Source organism: Oryctolagus cuniculus, chromosome 6, assembly GCF_051225735.1.
Source record: "Oryctolagus cuniculus isolate XC-2025 breed Fujian yellow rabbit chromosome 6, ASM5122573v1, whole genome shotgun sequence".
Taxonomy (NCBI): Eukaryota; Metazoa; Chordata; class Mammalia; order Lagomorpha; family Leporidae; genus Oryctolagus; species Oryctolagus cuniculus.
This window is the reverse complement of record NC_142872.1, coordinates 86686123-86700351: the sequence shown is the minus strand read 5'-3', so window position 1 is coordinate 86700351 and position 14229 is coordinate 86686123. Positions and strand designations below refer to the sequence as shown.

Genomic DNA, 14229 nt, shown 5'->3' with positions numbered 1-14229 from the left:
CATTGCAGGCATTTGGAGAGTGAGCCAGTGGGTGGGAGTTCTGCTCTGTCTAGCCATTTGTCTGTCTCTTCCTGCTCTCCCTTTTTGCCTCACTGATTAATTAAAAAAACAAAAAACAAAAAAAAAAAACTTGAAAGATATGAACTTTCTGTCAAATTTTAGTACAGTCAAAAGGCATTTCTTTTCTTAAACCGTTGATTCTGTAAAAGTATATGACAGCCCGGATTGTAACCACTCTATTCATTCTATGATATAAAGGACTACTTTTATTTTATAGACATTATTATGTATGGATTATAGTTCAATAAAGTAATATAGAAAAACACTACCCATGATATTTGTTAAATTACAACCAATGGATATCAGATAATAAGTAACAGGTTTTCCATTTGCTTTTTTTAATCTCATTTTTCAACACATTTATTTGTAAATATTAAAAATACATTAAAATACTGTTTTAAAACTGTAGCAAAGATGATAAGTGAAAGAGCCTTTTCCCTTATATTTAAATTAAGCAAAGATATAACTGTGTTCTTTTCAGAAGAACAAAACTCTGAGCTCCAGGCTCAATTCTAACACCAGTCTCTCCTAGCTCTTAAATTCTAGTTTCTAAAAAGTAGCAATGGTGTTTAAGATGAATAAAAGTTATCTCCAAAAAAGTAAACCTCACAAATTCAAAATAATTGTAAATTGCCTTCTTAGCTCTTTTTAATTTAGCTACTAAATAAAACTTCAACAATCCCTTTTATTTTGTCTCACTTTGAAACATTAGAAGTTCCTTTTTAAGGATAAAGAAACATCAGAAAGAGCGAAGTGGCACAGTCTTCCCAAATCAACTGAGTTCAAAACTGCACCCTTGGTGCCACTCAGTTGGAACCATTCACTAAACAAAGGATAGCACCAAATATCTCAGAGTTTCGCAGAGCATACCATGAAAATACAGGAAGGTGCTGGGAACAAGGAGGCAAAATGGATCACTGATTTTAAGGTTAACATTTGTACATTTAAATTTACATTTAACAAAGTAAAGACTTGTTTGTGTGACTGAACTAAACATACTATATAGAGACCTATCTACAGTTTTTCAGCCATATAACCTCTTGGATGCTAGATAGAATACCAGGGACTCTCCCTACAAATTTTAAGCAGGATGTCACCTAAAGTGCCTAAAAAGTAACTGATGATCTTCATCTTGGATATAAATAGGAAGAAATTAAACACTGAGAAAGCAAATAATATTTTACATATTGTACCAAATTTCCTAGAGAGCCATTTCAAAAGCCATGTGATAGCGATTTTTGTTCCCATCCCCAAATAAAAACATGATGAATTTTTGTTTGCTTTATGGAGAACTTGAAAAACTGATTTTTGGAACATTGATAATGTCCTGTTTTACAAAATAAGGTAAAGTTTTCTCATGATAGGTTAAAGAGTAGAAAATTAAAGAAGAAAGCATTCCAAAATCTCTTTTCGACAACCACTGTCACAGCAGTTATTATAAAAATACTTAACATCTATTGAGCACTTATCGCATGCCACACGCTGTGCTAAAAACTTCACTGCCATTATCTTACTTAATTCCCATAATAATCCTGTGCAATTGTTACAATTATTATTCTCAGGAAACAAAGGTTTAGGAATGTTAAGAAAATATTCAAGATGACTTAAAAATTGGAATACCCCTTTGCAACTAGGGTTCAGTGTGTATGAAGCCCAAAGTCTTCAGAACTCTACCTTGTGTGTTCCCTAGCAACTCGTGCCAGTGTAAAGGGAAGCACTTGACAGAACCAACCAATGTGCGGCCACTAGACAGAATATCAGGGGCGGGCCAGTGCTGCGGCCTAGCAGGTAAAGCCGCTGCCTGCAGTGCAGGCATCTCATATGGGCAGCGGTTCGAGTCCCAGCTGCTCCACTTCCAATCCGGCTCTCTGATATGGCCTGAGAAAGCAAGTCCTTGGGCCCCTGCACCTGCATGGGAAACCCAGAAGAAGCTCCTGGCTCTCGGCTCTGGATTGGCCCAGCTCCAGCCATTTGGGGATTGAACCAGCAGCTAGAAGACTTCTCTTTCTGCCTCTGCCTTTCAAATAAATAAATAAGAATAGCAGGCATATGAGATGTTTGAAAAATGACATAGGGTGAGTCTTGGGGAGAGCAGTGCAAGCACTGTGGCACAGCAGATTAAGTCACTGCTTGGGATGACAATTCCTATAACAGCATTTGAGGAGTGAACCAGTGGATGGTTGGACGATCTCTCTCTATATATGTCTCTCTGTTGTCTTGCCTTTAAGTAGACAAAAATAAACTTAAAAAAAAAAAAAAAGAAAGAAAGAAAGAAAATCTGATATGAGGGGTAGGCATTTGGCCTAGCAATCTAGCAATTAAGCTACTAGTTGGGATACTTGCATCCCAGAGCAGAGTGCCTAAGTTTGAGTTGTGGCTCTGCTTCTGATTCCAGTGTCTTGCTACAGTGGGAGGTGGGGGTAATGGCTCAAGTAGTTGCGTCCCTGCTACCCCAACGGGAGACTTGGATTGCAATCCCAGCTCCCAGCCTCGGCTGCAGGCATTTGGGGAGTGAACTAGAGGACTGGAACTCTGTCTAACTTAAAAAAAAAAAAAAAAAAAAAAAGGGAGGAAACATTAAATGAAAGAAATACATTGACACTCAGCCCTTCACCATTTACTTATTCTTGGAATCACATTTATATTTAATACAAATACCACTTTAGCATTTAATATATCTCAAGCAGTCAATATAGGAAGCTTATTAAAACCAATCTTATAATTTGATCCTTTTTGTTCTACTAATGGATGAATGGCTAGTCTTTTTTAAAATTTCACCAATGTTCCCCTAGCTTAAGAATCTTGTTCATAAGTAAACAATTTTTTTAAGATTTTATTTATTTATTTGAGAGTAGAGTTACAGACAGACAGAGGGAGAGACAGAAAGAAAGGTCTCCCATCTGCTGGTTCACTCCCAACTTTCTTGCAAAGATTGAAGCTCTAAGCTTTAAGCTCAGCTCTCTAAGGACAGATCTTTTCCAAGAGTAGACTTTGAAACACATGTATTTCATTCTTTGAGTTAAGTCTTCTACAACTGTCTCCAAGTAAAAGGGACACCTTGTTGAATCAGAGGTCAAGTCAGGTAAGATGCTGAGTACAGAAGCTGTGAAGACATCTTACCTCGACGTAAAGAGAACCAGATTTTCTGCATTTCCTATTGTTTGGATGAATTTATTTAAAGTGAAAAGGGAAGATATTCAGAGAAACAGCTGATAAAAATGAAAGACTACTTAATGTCTTACTAAATCATCAAACAGTTCCCTAAAGAACTCTGACTTGCCTCCTTTAACCCAAGTTATGTTCCATGCATTGCAACAGCTTTCCTTCACAGAAATATCTTTGCGGTATTTGAGCAGCCAAAAATGGAGTTAGCTTAGTAATGGAGCAATTTAAAGCAAAGTCAGCATATCCTACTTATTTATTGCCCCAGTTCCATTTCTCCTCATGGTTACATATAGATTATCTATAGATTTACAGCTATAGCCATAGAGAATGGGGAGTAACATTAAGATGTCAAAATTAAAGTAAATTCTCCAAGTTCATTCCCCATTGTCCATTTCTGGCAGCCTCCAAAGTAATATTAAACTTGGTCTTTCTACTGGCTGACTGGCATTCAGAGGTTTTCTTAAAATTAACAGTGGAAACAAACACATCATAGCTCTAAATCATTCCATAATTACGTATGCACACATACATACATAAAGAGAATGTTCAGGCTGTAAGGGTCCATCAAGAAACATGATCTAACAACTGAACTTTAACTTCAAAGATTCCTATATTCAATAAGAATTTTAAGTCTACACTCCCCCTGCATCAAAGAGCACATTCAGATATGTGACTTCAAAAACCAGTTTCAGAGAAAGGATAAAGTTCCTTGCCTATTCACTAGCAGGAAAATGCACCCTGCAACCTCCCAACCCTTTACACTGAGCAGCAGCTGGCTAGAGACTTCACAGCCCACCAAATGTTAATGTCAGAAGTGCTCCAGCCAGCCTATGATGAGCTAGGAAGGGGACAGTGAAGTGAAAACACCTGCCAATTGAAGAACCCTCAACAAAGTTTCCCCGCATCACTACTTGTACCTCCTTGATACTCAAATCTTAAAATCATCACCAAAACAAACAAAACCAAAGAGCTCTTGGGTTAAACAACTCTTGCTAGAGGTAACCACACCTTGAGATAATTATTTTTGCTTTCACAGAATTAAGGTTCAACTCCAGAAATTCTCCTGAAACTTAACGTAGAGAATTATTTGGAATTAAATTAGACACAGGAGGCAGTGGAGAACAGGTCAAATACACCTTAAAGCAGATCAGAAATATTACGCTCTTCAGTAAGGAGCATCAAAAAGCCATGTTTCCTTCAAATAACTGCCTATGTGATGGTTAAAGAGGTAAGGAAACGCCTGGCAGCCTTACCTGACCACCACTCCCGTCCTGGAAACTGGCCAAGAGCAAAACAAGCAAGAGATGAGTGTTCCTGTGTCTATGTTGACTTTTTAAAATGGTGCCAATCCTTTGGCATTTTGCCAACCTCCCTTAAATTCCCTACTACTAGGCCGGCGCTGCGGCTCAATAGGCTAATCCTCCGCCTAGTGGCGCCAGCACACCGGGTTCTAGTCCCGGTCGGGGCGCCGGATTCTGTCCTGGTTGCCCCTCTTCCAGGCCAGCTCTCTGCTGTGGCCCGGGAGTGCAGTGGAGGCTGGCCCAAGTGCTTGGGCCCTGCACCCCATGGGAGACCAGGAGTAGCACCTGGCTCCTGCCTTCGGATCAGTGTGGTGCGCCGGCAGTAGCAGCCATTGGAGTGTGAACCAACGGCAAAAATGGAAGACCTTTCTCTCTGTCTCTCTCTCGCTGTCCATTCTGCCTGTAAAAAAGAAAAAAAAAATTCTCTACTACTACTGCTAGGGTATGGAAAAGACAGACTATCTAAGTAAGATTTTATTTGTTTAGATTCCCAAGAAGGCTGTCTATCTGTGGTGTAGGGTGAGTTGTTCTATTTTTTTTTAACACTAAGGGAAGAAAAAAATAAAAGAAAACCTCACTCTAGTGACACACTGTCACCTACTAAAGTTTTATAAGGCACAAGTACAAGTTCAGCAACAAAAGAAAAATGAAGCCCATCTTTCTGTGGTTACTTAAAGTTTATCGGTAGATTTACAGCGGTAACCACAGAGAATGGAGAATAACATTAAGATGTCAAGACTAAAGTAAATTGTCCAGATTAGTTCTAGCAATGCCTTTTCCCTAATTGTTCCCCTAACCCATTTCCCAATTATCTTTCTTCAGCCAACTAAGGCTCTGCAGTGCCACAGACCGCCTTTCTGAATGAGTGATAAAGTGAGGAAGAAAAAAGCGGCAAGGAAGAAAAAAAGTGAAGGGAGCCCTGCATGATATAAAAAGGAAGGCTTTCTCCCTTCCTCTTCCTTGCAGAACCAACTGCATGAAGAAACAAACAGTTGGACTAGAGACAGAGAGGTACAGAGAGGTTCTGAGTGGGGGGAAGAATGAACTACTCAAGGTAAGAAACACTATTTCCAACTAAAATCTGGAAAATGGCGGTAAGCCACTGAAATGTCAGAGAAACGTGCTACTTCTCCCTACAGCTTAGACTGCATTTAGTCAGCCTCCCTGGAAATATAAATAAATAAAATCTCATTTTGATAATCTAGCTTTTCCTGAAATGATACTGAGACCCCTCATACACCCTCCAATGCTACATTTATTAATGAAACCTGAAACATGGTGCTACTTCCCCTGCCTTCAATGAGGGTGGGTAACACCTGTCTTGAAGGATGATTGTCATAATTAGACCAAAGAATTTTAGATTTAGTTATAAGTGTGTGAATTTATTGATGCTCTCACTTGTTGGGAAAGAGTTTGGCACTGGGCTGTTCAATATGGCAGCCACCGGCCACATGCAGCTATTGAGCAGCTAGAATACAGCTCATCAGAACTGAGTACACTTCACACCAGATTTCCAATACTTTTGTAAAGTGTCTTGTTATGAATTTTTTATACTGATTACATGAAGGAAGAATATCTTGGATATGCTGAGTTAAACATATAACTGAAATTAGTTTTAGCTTTTTTTTCTCAAAATGTTTTAAAAACATATATAGTTTGCATTTGAAGTTCCTATTATATACCAATTGAACAGCACTATTCTAGAACATGGTAAGTATATCCCCAAAAATGACAGCCAAAAGACTTAAAAAACAAAATTCCTTATCTACTTCTGTTGGGGGTCATTGTCTTTTCCCCACCTTCCATCATAAATAGGCACTAAATATTTCAATCCAGTTGAATGAAGGCAGCAAAGACACAAAAAGAAAATACAGTATTTAAAGTGGGTACTAGGTGCCGGCCATTTGGAGCAATGTGTCAAGTTGCCACTTAGGAAGCCCACATCCCATACCAGAGTGCCTGACTGTAGTCCCAGCTACTCTGCTTCCAATCCAAGTTCCAGCTAACGTGCAGCATAGGAGGTAGCAGATGATGGCTCAGGTACTTGGGTCCCTGCTACCCGTATGGGAGACCTTGATGGAGTTCTGGGTTCATGACTTCAGTCCAGCCCTGGCTAAGAGTGAAGCTGCAGATAGAAGACATCTGTCTCTCTGCTTCCTTCTCTCTCTCTCTCTCTCTCTCTCCTTCCCTCCCTCCCTCCCTCTCTCTGTCTCTCTGCCTTTCAAATAAAATGAAAATAAATAAATAAATAAATAAGAAAGAGTGGCTTCTTAGGTAGGTGTTTGGCCTAGCAGTTAAGATGGCTACATCTCCTAGTAGAGGGCCTGGGTCTAGTCCCAGCTCCAGATCTGCCTCTAGGTGATGACTCACATACTTGATTCCCTGCCACCCACACAGCAGGCTGAGACTGAGTTTCCAGTTCCAGACCCGGGTTGGCTCACCCCAAGATGTTGCAGCATTTGGGAAGTGAACCAGCAGATGAGAGCTGGGCCAGGGGTGGGGGTGGGGGTGCTTCAAATAAATTTTAAAAAATGGAAGGTGTAAAAATAAGAAAACATGACCTCTTACAAGTCAGGAAAACTCAACTGGCTATTGGAACACCTAGAAGAGGCCTGATATCCAGGCTCCAAAGGTAAACCAAAAACTAAATTCTCAGGGCTGGTGTTGTGGTTAGGCCCCCATCTGTGAAGCTGGCATCCCATGCGGGCTCTCATTCCTGCCGTGGCTGCTCTACTTCCCAACCAGCTCCATGCTAATGCACCTGGAAAATCCTCAATTCTTGTTACTTACAATATCCCTGGCAGTTACAGAAAACAACACTCTTACAAAAGAAAAGCCATTTAAGAGTCAAGGCTATTGTGCAGCTCATTCATGCTTTCAGACCCTGGGGTAAAAGGACACAGTTTTCCCCTCTATTTTAATTCTACACTTAATATTTTCTACTTTAACCCACAAAATTTCTGACCTTGTGGATAAATGAGCTATGTTGAAGGAAAATGCAAGGAGGTTATTCACTAAGGTGCGGTATACACAAACTGAGGTGGTCAGAAGAAATATTGCAAAGTCTCCATCAATGCTGAAGGAGTGACTGACTCACGGGGAAACAGAGCACTCTAAAAGCTAGATGGCCAGGGGCCCGCGCCATGGCTCACTAGGTTAATCCTCCGCCTGCAGTGCCAACATCCCATATGGGCGCTGGGTTCTTCTAGTCCCGGTTGCTCCTCTTCCAGTCCAGTTCTCTGCTGTGGCCCGGGAAGGCAGCAGAGGATGGCCCAAGTGCTTGGGTTCCTGTACCCGCATGGGAGACCAGGAGAAGCACCTGGCTCCTGGCTTCAGATCGGCATAGTGGCCATTTTGGGGGTGAACCAATGGAAGGAAGACCTTTCTGTCTCTCTCTCACTGTCTAACTCTATCAAATTAAAAAAAAAAAAAAAAAAAAAGGCTAGATGGCCTGGGCACCCAGAGGTGTCGGGAAGAAACATCCACAGCCAGCAGCACAAAGGGAAAACCCAGATTTCCTCTGCCTTCCCTCTGTTAACAAAAGAGGGGCAACCCACTCCAAAGAGGTCAAACTAGGGTTCCTGCTTTCTAAAGGAGAGTGCACATGGAAAAGCCTCCAACGTTTCAGGTGAAACCTGGTTTCTCTTTAGAGAAACATTGGTTCCCTATTGCTTCCTCATCTCCCCAAAACAACTTCAGGAATGTAGAAGTATGAGTGATGTCAAAGGTAGCAATAAGGGGCCAGTGCTGGGCCACAGGAGGTTAAGCCACCTCCTGGGATGCCAGCATTCTACATGGGCATCAGTTGGAGTCCCAGCTGCTCTACTTTGGATCCAGGCCCCTGCCAATGCACCTGGGAAAGCAGAGGCAGATGGCCTGGGTACTTGAGCTCCTGCATCCATGTGGGAGACCAAGATGAAACTCCTGGCTCCAACCTGGCCCACTCCTAGCCGTTGTGGCCATTTGAGGAGTCAATCAATAGATGGAAGATCTCTCTCTCTCTCTCTCTTTTTCTCTCTCCCTCTAACTCTGCCTTTCAAATAAATACATAAATCATATAAAAAAAATAAAGGGAGGTAACAATGATAGGATACATGTAGTTTCCACTGACAAGACATTTTTCTCTGTTTCTGATCACAACTTGCATACCTGATGCTTAAGATGCATGGCCACCATTTTCCATAAATTCACTTAGTCACTGTCAATTACTCTGCTCATGTCTGGAATTTTGTATGTACTGGTTAAACAGTGAACCTCAGTGCAGGATCAACTCTACTCGAAGTTTTCTTGGAAAGGGTTTCCACAGAAAAGCTATTTTTAAAAGATGTTAAGGGACCGGTGCAGTGGCGCAGTGGGTTAATGCCCTGGCCTGAAGCACTGGCATCCTATATGAGCGCCAGTTCGAGACCTGGCTGCTTCACTTCCAATCCAGCTCTCTGCAATGCCTGGGATAGCAGTAGAAGATGGCCCAATTCCTAGGGCCACTGCACCCGTGTGGGATACCCGGAAGAAGCTCCTGGCTTTGGATCGGCACAGTTCAGGCCTTCACGGCCATCTGGGGAATGAACCAGCGGATGGAAGACCTCTCTCTCTCTCTCTCTCTCTCTCTTTCTCTGTCTCTCCTCTCTCTGTGTAACTCTGACTTTCAAATAAATAAATAAATAAATCTTTAAAAAACAAAACAAAACCACAATGTTAAGAAGATACTGTGGAAAGACACCGCACTGAAAAAATAACACCACTGATTCTTCTAGTGCACCCCAAAGACAGGAGCACAGGATCGTGAGCTCTGTCTCCCACACCAAGCTCCTACATTCCAGTAACACAGAGATATTCAAGGCCCAAGGGAATATCTCATCTTTGCAATCACTGTTTCCTAAGCCTTAAACTCTATCCCCTCCCACTTTTCCCATCCTTCACATCTCAGCAAAGCTATCACCTCCCCCCATCCAAGCCCTCCCATTTCCCAGCCCCACCTACCCTACCTAAAGACGGGGTCACCCAGTGATGGTTTCTACTGTGTGCTCTTCACATGACACCCTCACCTGCACCTGACTCCCCCAGCCCGAGCACGAGTCACAGGGAACTCCAATATCTGATAAATGTTTCCAGAAACCAAGAAAATAAAGTCAAACAACTATGATATTTGACGGTGAAGTGTTATGTTTAAAGCTTTGCAACAAAATGTCTGGAACCCTTGCTGCATGATAATGATCTGAGTCCTAACCAAGTTAAATACTTGAAAGATGCTATTGCTACTCTCATTATGCCCTCAGCCAGGAATTTATATGAACCCTCACTTTAGAGACAATGAAATGGAGGCTCTGAGGTTAAGTGCCTTGCCCACAGTCAATCAGTTAGTGCAGTGTTTCCATTCAAAAGCCTGAACCTAGGATCCTGGAGGGTCTGTGAGGTCACAAGTGTTCCTGCATGATACTGACATGCTATTTGCCTTTCATGCTCACTCTCTCTGAATAGACAGCGGACACTTCCAGAGGTTCGTGACTTGTACACAGACTGCATTCTGAAGTAGATGTGAGAATCTAATGTTTGAGCAAGCAAACGACACCTAAAGTTGTACAAATGAAATTTTTATTCCTTAAAAAATTAATTATTTTTTTTTTAAAAAAGGACAATGCCACCACGTTTTTGTTTTAGGAAAGTTGTTTTTCACTTAACAAGTGTTTTTGTATTAACACATAGCAATTTACAATTTTAAGTGTTTAATTAGTTAATATTTTAAAGTTTCCTCAGTTTAAATTTCTGAGACATGGAGCCAGCGCTGTAGCACAGAAGGCTAAGCCTCTGCCTGCAGTGCCGGCATCCCATGTGGGCATTAGTTTGAGTCCTGTCTGCTTCATTCTCAATCCAAGCTCCCTGCTAATGTGCCTGGGAAAGCAACAGAAGATGGCCCAACTACTTGGGCCCCTGCACCCATGCGGGAGACCCAGAAGTTCCTGGCTTCAGCCTGGTGAAGCCCCAGCCATTGCAGCCATTTGGGGGTAAACCAGCAGATAGAAACCACCCTCTTCTCTCTCCTATCTCTACTTTTCAAATAAATAAATCTTTAAAAGAAAAGAAAATTCTGAGGCAGTAAATATCAACACATATAACCCACATAAACACAAGTTATTTGGAATCTTCAATAATTTTTTTCTTGACAGGCAGAGTTAGACAGTGAGAGAGAGAAATAGAGACAGAGAGAAAGGTCTTCCTTTTCTGTTGGTTCACCCCCAAAATGGCCACTATGGCAGGTGCGCTGTGTCGATCCGAAGCCAGGAGCCAGGTGCTTCCTCCTGGTCTCCCATGCCAGTGCAGGGCCCAAGCACTTGGGCCATCCTCCACTGCCTTCCCGGGCCACAGCAGAGAGCTGGACTGGAAGAGGAGCAACCGGGACAGAATCCAGCGCCCCAACCAGGACTAGAACCTGGGGTGCCAGCGCCGCACGCGGAGGATTAGCCTAGTGAGCCGTGGCACCGGCCATTCAATAATTTTTAAGAGTTCACGGGATCTGAGATGAACAGGTTTGAGAACCACTGTTCTAATCAGCTATTGAAAAAGACATATAAGCTAGAGCTTTTCCTTCTCTGTAAATCTCATCCATCAAAATTTACAGCTTCCATTAACAACTATGTCCACAAGCCAAAATAACAATTTTGCATGCCTTGATGCAATGAACTTTGGCTTCTTAGGTCTAATATTTTTCTTTGTTGACTCTTCAATATAAACTCACCAGGAAAGGCATCTGGCATGGTGGTGAGGGCTCCACTTCGGACACAAGCATCCCATATCAGAGTGCCTGGCTTGTATCTCAGCCACTCTGCTTCCAATCAAGCTTCCTGCTAGTGTAGGTCCTGAGAAGGCAGCAGATGATGACTCAAGTAGTAAGGTCCCTGCCACGCAGGAGAGAAACCTTGATGGAATTCTAAACTCCTGGCTTGGGCCTCGTCCAGCCCTTGCTGCTGCAGGCATTTGGGGAACACGCCAACAGATATAAGATTTCTCTCTAAGTAAAAATAAATTCTTAATTTTTAAAAAAGTCAAGCTTATCTTTAAAATACACATGCTTCATAATTTAGAAAATATCTTTTCTGAACCCATGAAACACTTAAACAGCATGTCTTATTTTTTAAGGTTTTATTTATTTGAAAATTACAGAGAGAGGTAGAGACAGAGAGGTCTTCCACCTGCTGGTTCACTCCCCAAATGACTACAGAGGCCGGAGCAGAACTGAGCTGATCCGAAGCCAAGAGCTTCTTTTGGGTCTCCCACATGGGTACAGGGACCCAAGGAATTGGGCCATCCTCCGCTGCTTTCCGAAGTGCATTAGAGGGAGCTGGATCAGAAGTGGAGCAGCAGAGATTTAACCGGTGCCCATATGAGATGTTAGCACTGAGGGCCAGGGCTTTAACTTGCTGCACAACAGCATTGTCCCATGTCTTCTATTTTTTTTTAAAGTGAAAAAAATCAAGAAAGTAAAAGTCAACAAGCCTATCTGAATGTGACAATCCACTGAGCAAATTACACAGGTATTTCAACCTACTCTAGCTGTTTCCCTTAGTCAGCACAGTTTGGAACCACCATTCTATCATGGAGCAAATGCAAGATAATTTTAATAGCACAAAAGCAAGATATCATTGGGCAGATATATCTGCTAGGGAAGAATGTGAGTCATTCAGGAGGACAGAGGGGTTTGAGGGCTATGTGTTGGCATTATGAATCACCTGCGTTACTCTCCTCCTCATACCTGCCAACATGGGCTAAAAGGGACAAATCACAAATTTGCACAAATCAAATTTAGCATTTAATAACTAAGGTTATATTTCATCTTTATTCTTTAGAAACAAAACTAATGTTGCATCGCATCCACATATGGAATGATTATAAAGCACTGTTTGCGATTCAAACAGGAAACTAAAACCCAGAGGAAAATGAGCATATATACCAGAGACTGGACACCACTGTAGGCACATGGAGCACATCACTCCACTCAGTTGCAGCACCCTTTGAGATGGCTACTATTCTTCCCAATTTGCTGAAGAAAAGCTCAAACTACTCGGCTGAGATCACTAAGCTAATAGAGCTGGGATTCAAACACCTTTCTGTGTTCCAAGTCTATGCTCTTCCTAGTACTAGTTCCAAAGCTTCAGAATCGGAGAGGATGCAAAGTTAAGCCAGAATAGGAAGGCAAACACCATGAACAGGACAGAAAATCTAACTGTACTTACAAAGAAAATTCCTCAAGTGTCCTCGTCTACACCCCTTTACCAGTTCCTCCACTGACTCCAAGAGGAGACCAATGCGTGTTCAGGGTCTCCAGGACCTGACTCAGGGTGCAACACGCACCAAACCCCCAGCGTCCAGGGCCGCAGACACCAGCAAGTTCACACCCATCCTGCAGAAGGGCGGTGGAGGTATCTGCACCCACACCCAGGGAGGCCTGAGGACAGCAATGGGGTCTGGCTGCAAACAACACTTGACTCCACACAGCACTTGCCCTCCAAGGAAGGAGAGATGGTGCTGGAACGAGCACCCTGAGGAACTACTGCTCTGAAAATCCCTTCCTCGTTAAGGAAACTGCCAGGGAATACAAGAAAAGAAATTCCCAGAAACAGTCACATTTTCTTCAGGGACCACCGCTCTTAGTCCATTCTGAGGAAGGGCATTGGGCCCTGAGGTGAACATAAAAGAAATTGCATGGCACCCCCACGGGCCCATGCCATTCTCTCCTGTACCCGTGCAGTCGGCCTGCCTCTACGTCTTTCTCACCATCCTTAGCGAGCCCCATGGATGGTCTAGGCCACATGTCCCAGAAGCCATTCCCAGGAACTGAAACATGTGCTCTGCTTCTCTCCTAGACAATACAGATCTGGCCTGGGCCCTGGCAGCACCTTCAGCTGACTTCAGAGCTCTCTGGGAATCACCAAGCGTGCCCAAAAGCTAAGGGTGCATTTCCCAACATCCACACGTCCTGACATCCGACCTCCACCCACCAGGGCCAGGTGAGACTGAAACCTCAGAATCTCTGCACTAAATGACTCCACTGAGATGCCCTCGGAGCTTTGCTTCCTGACTTTTACCGTCACACCATTTCCATCCCTTCTCCCAGTAGTGGATCCCAGGTCCAAACTGTCCTCGCCAGTGTGGAGGACAGGTTCACACTTCATACTTCTTTGGCTCCACAACCCACCGTCTCTGGACTGTCTAATAGAATTCGAGACTCCAACATTTGGTCCTGACCAATACTTTCCAGCCGGAAGCCTGTTTCCCGTGTCTTTTCTGTGCAACTTCCAGTGCCCTTGTTTAGAAAAATCAAGTAAAACACCTGAAATGTCTCCCCAGAATCGCTCTCTCTGGGTAATTCCTAGCAAAATCCTAAGCACCCTCACTCACAATCATGTGTACTCTTCCAGTCTGCTTTGTCTGCCCTTTTTTTTTTTTTTTTGACAGGCAGAGTTAGAGAGAGAGAGAGAAATACAGAGAGAAAGGTTTGCTTTTTTTTCTTTTTATTTTTTTTTAAATTTTTGACAGGCAGAGTGGACAGTGAGAGAGACAGAGAGAAAGGTCTTCCTTTGCCATTGGTTCACCCTCCAATGGCCGCCACGGATGGCGCGCTGCAGCCGTCACACCGGGCTGATCCGATGGCAGGAGCCAGGTACTTATCCTGGTCTCCCATGGGGTGCAGGGCCCAAGCACTTGGGCC

At 43.0% G+C, this 14229-nt stretch overlaps 1 protein-coding gene across 9 annotated transcripts in view; it reads right to left on the bottom strand.

Annotated features, from left to right (window-relative positions):
• The window catches only part of CHD7 (chromodomain helicase DNA binding protein 7), a 130712-nt gene that overhangs the window by 112939 nt on the left and 3544 nt on the right, over positions 1 to 14229 (bottom strand). Inside the window, exon 1 of one of the 9 annotated variants that reach the window (XM_089335283.1) lies at positions 4479 to 4500. The exons of the other annotated variants lie outside the window; for them this stretch is intronic. The gene's annotated coding sequence lies outside the window, so the exon portion shown is untranslated. Of the gene's footprint in view, positions 1 to 4478; positions 4501 to 14229 lie in introns of those variants that run through there. 9 annotated transcript variants of the gene reach the window in all.